This window comes from Phyllopteryx taeniolatus, chromosome 12 (genome assembly GCF_024500385.1).
Source record: "Phyllopteryx taeniolatus isolate TA_2022b chromosome 12, UOR_Ptae_1.2, whole genome shotgun sequence".
NCBI lineage: Eukaryota > Metazoa > Chordata > Actinopteri > Syngnathiformes > Syngnathidae > Phyllopteryx > Phyllopteryx taeniolatus.
Genome location: NC_084513.1, coordinates 26,960,683 through 26,970,463, shown reverse-complemented (window position 1 = coordinate 26,970,463; position 9,781 = coordinate 26,960,683). Strand labels below are relative to the sequence as shown.

General features: G+C 47.7%; 1 long non-coding RNA gene across 1 annotated transcript; it reads right to left on the bottom strand.

Annotated features, from left to right (window-relative positions):
• Positions 1–594: 594 nt before the first annotated feature.
• Positions 595–2,556, bottom strand: LOC133486692 (uncharacterized). Its single transcript, XR_009791106.1, has 2 exons — positions 827–2,556; positions 595–743 (listed from the first exon to the last, which is right to left on the bottom strand). It is a non-coding gene; the product is annotated as an uncharacterized LOC133486692 (long non-coding RNA).
• Positions 2,557–9,781: the final 7,225 nt, after the last annotated feature.

The following is a 9,781-nucleotide window of genomic DNA, read 5'->3' as shown; positions in this document are numbered from 1 at the left end:
ATCTGCAACATTTGCACAATCAACATTGTCCAAGATTATCGCGCTACTAGTCACTAAACTTGCATACACTCCTTGAAGTCTCGGCGCCCTTTGCACAGTGGTCATTGCACCGGACTATTGCTATATTAGTCATTCAAACTGCTCTAAGTGCTACAGGACTCCGCACAATTGTCAAGAAATAAATAAATTTGTACCGGCATTACCAGATAACTAGAAACCCCTTATTGCTCAGTGACTGTTTTTTGTCAATGTCTTTATGTCTCAAAAGTGTTCTCTGTCAATTGACTGTCTGTTGTCGTACTAGAGCGGTTCCAACTACCAGAGACAAATTCCTTGTGTGTTTTCTTTGGACATACTTGGCAAATGGAAAATGACTCTGATTCTGATCTGTAGACCTGTGTTTATTGTTGTTTATTTGTGTCTTCTTTTGCATGCCTCGATCGTTTTGTGCCAGGAGGTGCTTTTATTTACTTAGCACAGTTCGGTTGAACAAATGTGACATTTAGCTTTCAGAAAATAAAATTAATCATTTAACTCTAGTTACTGTCACGTTCGGATGGAGACTGGACCCAAGAGCAGGCGGAGGCTGAGAGGTTGTGATGAACAGTTTATTGAAAAAAAGGGAAATGTAGATGGTGCTTGAGGTGCACTGGCAGGTTGTTGAGGCAGGGAATGCGTGGGAGGCGGTGACGAGGGCAGGTGGGTGGCTTGGCAGCGTGGGTGCAAGGAAGACAGAGGGAACACTGAGGACAAGTAGACACACAGAGGTCAGAAAAGGACACGAGGAATTGAGTAGGCTTACGTGGAGAATGAGGAGCCGTGGTACCGCTATGGAGTCTGCAAAACTCTTACAAGAGTTTCTGGGATCTGGCAGGCTTTTATGCAGGAGGTAACGAGGGCTGATTGGTGACAGGTGCACAGGTGAGGAATTTACTGGAAAGAGAGAGGGGAGGGCAGAGAGAAAGCGAGAGGGCGCAAAGCGCCACCCAGGCTCCAACAGAAAAACTGCAGGATGGGTATTGACATGACAGCTATGAGGAAAAGGATGAAACACGGAAATGAAAACAAATACCTTATTTGCCGTTACTATTGGGGACCATGATTGAGACCAAAATTGTTCCACACGGCGGAAAACGTTATTTTTCTTTTGGGCTCTGTATCACAATTGCTTGAGGGGATGAATTGTGCTTCAAAAGATCTGTGAGACGCATCCAGTTGACAGAGGCGCTTTCTTATGAACACAGTTTGGCGAGCTGTCATGCAGTATGCGGTGACATATACGATCCATACAGCGGCTGCATTGGTCTTTCTTAAAGTGATATGTGCACTGGCACGGGTTTTTCTCCTATGAGCTGGGCACATGCCCTGATGCATTGATGTTACCAGACCCATCACTACCCAACACTGACAGAATGTACCAACCAAAGAAGGACACAACGGGAAGCACATCCTCCAGCACGATGCAAGTCTGCCTGCAATCTCTCTCAGCCTGCCGACCAAGCCCATCCTCAACCTGTAAGCCCCATCTTTATTTTCCCTCTATGTCCCTTTCACCAGTGTCCTCCAGTTGTCCCAGTTATTCACATAGCCCTAACATTTCCCCTTCACCTGTTTTTTTTTAAATCTAGATTTTCCTGTTTATGAAGATGGCCCCATTTTAGTTAACCTTCTTTCAGATTTCGACTCAGATTTCAATTTTCCTGCTTCTGTACTTTATAGTTTTTCCAGTCTCACTCGTTTTTTGTTGAGTTTTTCATTTACTGAGCCCCCTGAGTCCATGCCAGTTACTTCCTTCTGACCTTTACTTGGGCACCCATTTGGCCATCTATCCAGGACCTACACATGGTGGCCAACAGAGGCACCCAAGTAAAGGTCAAGTTTCGTTGTCACGTTATTCTGCCCCTGTTTCAAAGCCACGTGATTTTTTTTTTACCCGTTTTCTACCAATCGTTCCACTCCCATCCTGTCATTTCCTTGTTCCATGCCCATCTTTTCACGTCCTCATTCCACACCTCCCCCAAGTCACCTTGTTCCGTTCAAAATTCTTCACTTCACCTTGTACCACCATTGTTTCCTAGTTCACCTGCTGTAGTTTCTGGACATTCTGCCCCTCTTGTTTTCCTGTCCTCCCCAAACTCTATTGCGTCAAGCTGAAAATGCAAATGCTGACCAAGTGCCTGCTCTTCGGTAGCCACAGGCTACGCCGCGGCAGCTGCAGGCTCCTGTCCCTGCACCGCGGCAGTTGCATGCTCCAGTCCCTGTGCCACAGCAGTTGCAGGCTCCAGTCCCGGTCCAGTGGCCGCCACCCGACCCTGCTCGAGCGTCACTCATCCAGTGGCTGCCACCCTGGATGGTCCTGATGGGCGGACCGTGAATCCCCGTCCAGGCCCCCTTCCACCCACCCTGTTGTGTTTTGACTTTTGGGAACATCTGGAATCCCTCCTTTAATGGCAGGGAGTAGATAAAGTCTGGTCTGTTTGTGTTTAAGTGAGAGTGGCTCAGTGGACGGGACACCACCAACACCGAAGGACCCAGGGTGGTCCACCAGCCCCACCGAGGCACCCCAAAACCATCCCCCCAGCGAACTACAACCTCACTCACCGCCCCACGTGCCCCACCACCGCCCCCACTCCCAGGAGAGCAAGACGCGGCCCATCCACTCACAGGGCCCGCCATCCCAGCCAGCGCACGCTACCCACCTCAGCGTGTGGGAGGTGGACCCGCCCCAAACAAGTTTGCTAAGAAGTGGGACACTGAGAGGACTGAGGAGAGGAGAAATGAATACATGGGGATGTGATGTAGGGCAAAGTCCAAACTTCTTCAAAGAGCACAATGTTTATTGTACAGACGATGTCTGGAAGAGGCAAGGGTGGTAAACAGATTGCCCGTGTGGGCAGTTAGCCTTCATGGGGCCCCATGACAGTGCCATCCCATTTTCCTCAAAATAAGGCCATTTTTGTGTGTACCTTAAATTCACCAGTGAAGGCGATCCTCCCAGCCGTGACTTTGAAGGCAAGTCTCTCCTCTTTGAATTCTGCTGGATCAATGTCAGCGACATCTACTCATTCATAGCTCTTCCAAAAAGAAGAGACTCTGAACTATGCTTTATGAACGAGGCGTCCCAGCGGCATTTCCTGGAATCTCAAGCCGCCAGGTCTGACAGCACAAAGTGGAAGGAATTGACAATCCAATCATCCATTCAAACAGTCGTAAGAACAATTTTAGTGAAATTCCGAACTGGGAGATTACCAGACCATGACGTCGACCTGTATTGCAAAGATATGGTGAAATAATGCAACCTGTCTACAAACCTGTGGACAAATTTGACATTTGGTACGGAATTCATAAATACAATCCGTATCAAAAAAGGCAAAAATGGGCACCTGGTTCAGATTCCCAACTCTATCTCCCTGGGTCCATACAACGAACAGATCATATAACCAGGTCAGTCCGTCAACTGCTTCATCAAAGGGCTCCATCGACTATCAAGTGAAGCAGTGTCCAACCGTCAAGTGCTGGCAATATGGCAGCCTAGGCCAAAAAGCCAAGGATTGCACCTCAGAGGGTTCGTGTATTTTGTGTGGAGGGAGCGGCCACACTTTCTTCATTTGTACGCAAATAAATCTAAGCTGAGGCAGCAAACTCTTGACCAACCTGCAGACCACCAGCAGCCTTCCGGCTCCAAAGATGTCCAGCATCGTGACCAACAAACCGACCACCTACAGTCGAAAGGCTCTGATGATACGGATCAGCACCTGGCTGCAGAAGTAGCAGCGACAGCAATGTCATGACCAACCTGCGGACCACCATCAGCCCACAGGCACCCATGATGCAGCTCAACAACAACAACAGCAGCGACAACAGCAGCGGGAGCAATGCCAACCGCAGCGCCGCAGTAAGTCTTCAGGCCAGCCTAGTGGAGCCCAGCATCAATAGCTGGAATACTAATACTGACTCAAAGAAAAGACGAAGGCAGTATTCTGGGGAGAAAAAAGATGTAAGTTTGGATGGTAAATCCACTCCATGAATAAGATTACTCTCTGCAGTCAATGAGTTTCATTCATCCATCCATTTTCTACCGCTTATCCGAGGTCGGGTCGCGGGGGCAGTAGCTTTAGCAGGGATGCCCAGACTTCCCTCTCCCCCAGCCACTTCATCCAGGTCTTCCGGGGGGATCCTGAGGCGTTCCCAGGCCAGCCGAAGGATATAGTCTCTCCAGCATGTCCTAGGTCGCCCCCAGGGTCTCCTCCCGATGGGACGTGCCCGGAACACCTCGGAACAACTCACCGGGGAGGCGTCCGGGATGCATTCGAATCAGATGCCCCAGCCACCTCATCTGGCTCCTCTCGATGTGGAGGAGCAGCGGCTCTACTCTGAGATCCCCCCAGATTACCGAGCTTCTCACCCTATCTCTAAGGGAGAGCCCGGACACCTAGCGGAGGAAACTCATTTCGGCCGCTTGTATCCGGGATCTTGTTCTTTCGGTCACGACCCACAGCTCTTGACCATAGGTGAGGGTAGGAACGTCGATCGACGGGTAAATTGAGAGCTTCGCCTTTCGGCTTCTTCACCACAACGGACGATACAAAGTCCGCATCACTGCAGATGCTGCACCGATCTGCCTGTCGATATCCCGTTCTATTCTTCCCTCACCCGTGAACAAGACCCCAAGATACTTGAACTCCTCCACTTGGGGCAGGATCTCATCCCCGACCTGGAGAGGGCATGCCACCCTTTTCCGACTGAGGACCATGCTCTCAGATTTGGAGGTGCTGATTTTCATCCCAACCGCTTCACAATCAGCTGCGAACCACTCCAGTGAGAGTTGCAAGTCACGGCTTGATGAAGCCAACAGGACCACATCATCTGCAAAATACAGAAACGCAATACTGAGGCCACCAAACCGGACCCCCTCTACGCCTCGGCTGCGCCTAGAAATTCTGTCCATAAAAGTAATGAAAAGAATCGGTGACAAACGGCAGCCTCGGCGGAGTCCAACCCTCACCAGAAATGAGTCCGACTTACTGCCAGTAATGTGGACCAAACTCTGACACTGGTCGTACAGGGGCCAAACAGCCCATATCGGTACCCCATACTCCCGAAGCACCCTCCCACAGGATCAGCACCCCTGAATAGACCTTACAATGGAGGCTGAGGAGTGTGAGCCCCCTGTCGTTGGAACACACCCTCCAGTGCCCCTTCTTTAAAAGGGGACCACAGTTTGGCAATCCAGAGGTACTGTCCCCGATGTCCACGCGATGTTGCAGAGGCGCGTCAATCAGGACAGCCCCACAACATCCAAAGCCTTTAGGAACTCCAGGCGAATCTCATTCACCCCGGGGCCCTCCCACCGAGGAACTTTGTAACCACCTCGGTGACCTCTACCACAGAGATAGGAGAGGCCGCCTCAGAGACCCCAGACTCTGCTTCCTCATGGGAAGGCGTGTTGGTGGAATTGAAGAGGTCTTCTCCCCACCAACTCACAATGTCCGAGTCGTGGTCAGCACCCCACTATACACAATCTTGATGGTGCACTGCGTCCCCCTCCTTAGACGCTGGATGGTGGACCAGAATTTCCTCGAACCCGTCCGGAAGTCTTTCTCCTTGCCCTCACCAAACTCCTCCCATGCCCGAGTTTTTGCTTCAGCGACCAACAAAGCTGCATTCCGCTTGGCCAGCCGGTACCCATCAGTTGACTCAGGAGTCCAACAGGCCAAAAAGGCGCATCCCTCACCGTTGGTGTCCACCAACAGGTTCGGGGCACCGGGACCGACCACCTTACAGCCACAACTCCAGTCGGCAGCCTCAGCAATGGAGGCGTGGAACATGGGCCACTCGGACTCAATGTCCCCCACCTCCCTCGGAACATAACCAAAGTTCTGTCAGAGGTGGGAGTTGAAACTCCTTCTGACAGGGGATTCTGCCAGACGTTCCAAGCAGACCCTCACAATATGTTTGGGCCTGCCAGGTCGGACCGGCATCTTCCCCCACCATCGGAGCCAACTCACCACCAGGTGGTGATCAGTTTACAACTTCACCCCTCTCTTCATCCGTGTATCCAAGACATGCGGCCGCAACTCCGACGACACGACCACAAAATCGATCATCGAACTGCGACCTAGAGTGTCCTGGTGCCAAGTGCACGTGTGGACACCCTTATGCTTGAACATGGTGTTCGTTCTGGACAGTCCGCGATGAGCACAGAAGTCCAATAACAGAACACCACTCTGGTTCTGATCGGGGGGGGCCGTTCCTCCCAATCACGCCCTTCCAGGACTCACTGTCATTGCCCACGTGAGCATTGAAGTCCCCCAGCAGAACGTTGGAATTCCCAGCAGGACTGTTCTCAGCACCTCCTCCAACGACTCCAAAAAGGGTGGATACTCTGAACGGCTGTTTGGTGCATAGGTACAAACAACAGTCAGGACCCGTCCCCCCACCCGAAGGTGGAGGGAGACTCCCCTCTCGTCCACCGGGATGAAACCCAACGTACAGGCACTGAGCTGGGGGGCAATAAGTATACCCACACCTGCTCGGCGCCTCTCACTGTGGGCATCTCCAGAGTGGAAGAGAGTCTAACCCTTCTGATACCAGAGCCCAAGCCGTGTGTGGAAGCGAGTCGGAACGTCTTGACCTCAGACATCAGGTTGGGCTCCTTCCCTGCCAGAGAGGTGAGATTCCACGTCCCTAGAGCCAGCTTCTGTAGCAGGGGATCTGATCGCCAAGGTCCCTGCCTTCAGCCACCATAAAGGTCGGGTGCACCTTTATGGCCTCTCCCACAGGTGGTGAGCCCATGGGGAGGGGGTCCCACGTTATCCTTTTGGGCTGTGCCCGGCCGGGCCCCATGGGTGTAGGGCTGGCCACCAGGCGCTCACCTTTGAGCCCCACCTCTAGGCCTGGCTCCAGAGGGGGGCCCCGGTGACCAGCGTCCGGGCAAGGGAAGCCTCAATCCATATGTTTTGTTAATCATAGGGATTTAGCTGTGCTTTGTCTGGTCCCTACCAGGGGCGTGAAGCCCCAGACAACTTAGCTCCTAATATCATTGGGACATACAAGCCCCTCCACCACGAGGAGGTGACGGCTCCAGGAGGGGTTAGTTGTTTGTGAAAAAGAAAAAAGAGACTGTTAGAGATCTTTGTGCTGATTCATATAAAAAGATTGATTGTTAGACTGATAGTGTGAGAATTTTTTTTTTTAAAAACAGTTTCTTCATACAGTTAATCGGAATTCAGTTCCTTATTAGACGATATTGATAAGTGGTTCATGCCATAAAACAACTTAATAACGGTAAAAGTCTCAAATTGAATGGCCTGTCCACTGAATTCTATCAATTACTTAATGAAATCTGCTGACTTGTATGTTTAATGAAGGTCTGCACAAGGGCTACATAGGGGAAACTTTTTGTCAAGACAATGTTTTTATTATATACAAAAGGAAAGGAGGATGACATTGATAAGTAGACTTGTGAATACTGATGATGAAATTTTAACAAAAATAATAATGAATAGATTAAATGATAGTCTAGATAAAATAATAGAAAAGGAACAGACGTGTCTTGTTAAACTTGCGGGCCACATCCGGCCCGTTGATCATTTCAATATGGCCCGCCAAAGATTTTTTGCAGACTCGTACAAATCATATCCAAATCATGACTGCATTGTTTGACCTTGTCCTGTAATGCCCAGTGGTTCAGCCAGGTGGCACAGTCGTCGCAGTGATACATTGACTTGACTTTGACTTTGTTTTTACTCTGCTACTGCTCTGAACCCATCTTCAACAATGAGTGGGCCAAAGAAAAGAAAAGTCGACAGTGAGTGCCGTGGGTTTAATAGAGAATGGACTACTAAATACTTTTTCACTGAAGTCCGGTCAAAGACAGTAAGTCTTATTTGCCAAGAAACCATTGCGTATTTAAAGGAATACAACATCAGCCATCACTTTTCTATCAGGTAAGCTAATTATGCTAACAACCAATCAACGCAGGAACGAATGGCTATGGCTCAGCGGTTAAAATCCACCTTGGAAGCTCAGCAAAACACCTTTATCCGACAAACTGCCATCAAAATTCAGTCACGGAGACTTTTTTTTTTTCTGGCATTCAAACTAGCGAAGACCACCAAGCCTCTTTCCCAAGGGAAGTTTCTGAAAGAATGCATGATAGAGACAGCAAGTATCTTGTGTCCTGAGATACAAACATCACAGTCTCCAAACTCATTTGACATTTGCTCTTAGAATAAATTTAGTTTTTATTCTAAGAGCAAATGTCAAATGAGTCATTTGTTCATTTCCCCACACTGTCTACACAAAAAGACGCCCCTTAATGTGAAAAAATACAGAAAATCACTGGACTACCTGCATGGAGAATTCTGCCGTCGGTTCTCTGATTTTGGAAAATTTACGTCACTTCAGATGGTGTCATGTCCCCTCACACAAGACCCTGAAACAGCGCCACAAGAGCTGCAGTTGCAACTGATTGATCTCCAATGTGATACTGTCTTAAAAGAGAAGTTCAACTCTCTTAAACTGGATGAGTTTTATTCTTCATTAAGCGCAGACAAATTACCAAAAATCGGGAAGGTGGCACCAGAGGATGCTGGTGTTGTTTGGCTCTACACGTGTGTGTGAACAGACTTTTAGTGTGATGAACACCAACAAAGCATCCTATAGATCCCAGCTGAGTGATGAACACCTCAGATCTGTTCTCAGAATTGCCACAATAAAACACTACTTTGATGCACTTGCAAAAAAAAGGTGATCAACAACACTGTTCGCATTAAAAGTAAACATAAGTATTAACACTACAATGCCTTTTTTGTTGTTTATGTTTGATATGTAAGCATCTGGTCCTGGCTTGGCCCTCCTGTCAAATTTTAAAAGTCAATATGGCCCCTGACCCAAGACGTTTGGCCACCCCTGCGTTAAAGGATGCGTCATGTGGGACAATCACTGCATTTTAAGAGAAGTCCTAAACAAACCCACCCCCGATAATGGCTTTTACAGTATATCATAGGACTTGATCAGAAGACAGCCTTTAAAATTACTACATCTTCATAGATTATCTCTGGTCGGTAATGAAAGCTTACAGTTTTATTTTAATGATCAAATGCCTGCATGTTAAATCAAATATGTAAGCAAATGTAAATGCAGGTCTAACAGACAGTTTCGTGGTGGGGAGAGGGGTGAAATGGCTGACCCTTGAGCGCTGCCCTGTACATACCAGCAGTCCTCTGATCAAAAGTATAATTCTGGCACAACTGTGGGGGACACGCACAGAGTGGCAGTCATAGTTTATGCTGATGATGTCACTGTTATTATTAAGAATAAATACGAAATGAATCTGTTAACAGAATTTTTAATACTTTATGAAAAAGCGTCAGGTGCAAAGTCAATAATTCTAAGTGAATGTGTCTGAATCAGAGAAGAAAGTCAAAGAAAAAACAATGAATCTTCAAACTAAACAAGAAATAAAAATACTCAGATTTACTGTCTGCAATAAAGATTGTGGTAAAAGAAATTTGGAACAAAAACTGAGTATTAGTTAAAGAAGAAGTCCATAAATGGGAAAATAAAAACACATTATAAATCAAGAATAAATATAATCAATACTTTATCAATCAATACATCTGTGTATGGATTGTAATGGTTTCACTCGTAAAATGATATTTAATACAATTAATAATGACAAATATGGTGGTTTTATTAAATATAAATTTTTAAACGAAGATTTAAGCAAAGACGTGTTTCACTTTTTGCAAAATAAGAACAAAAAGAAAACACAAAA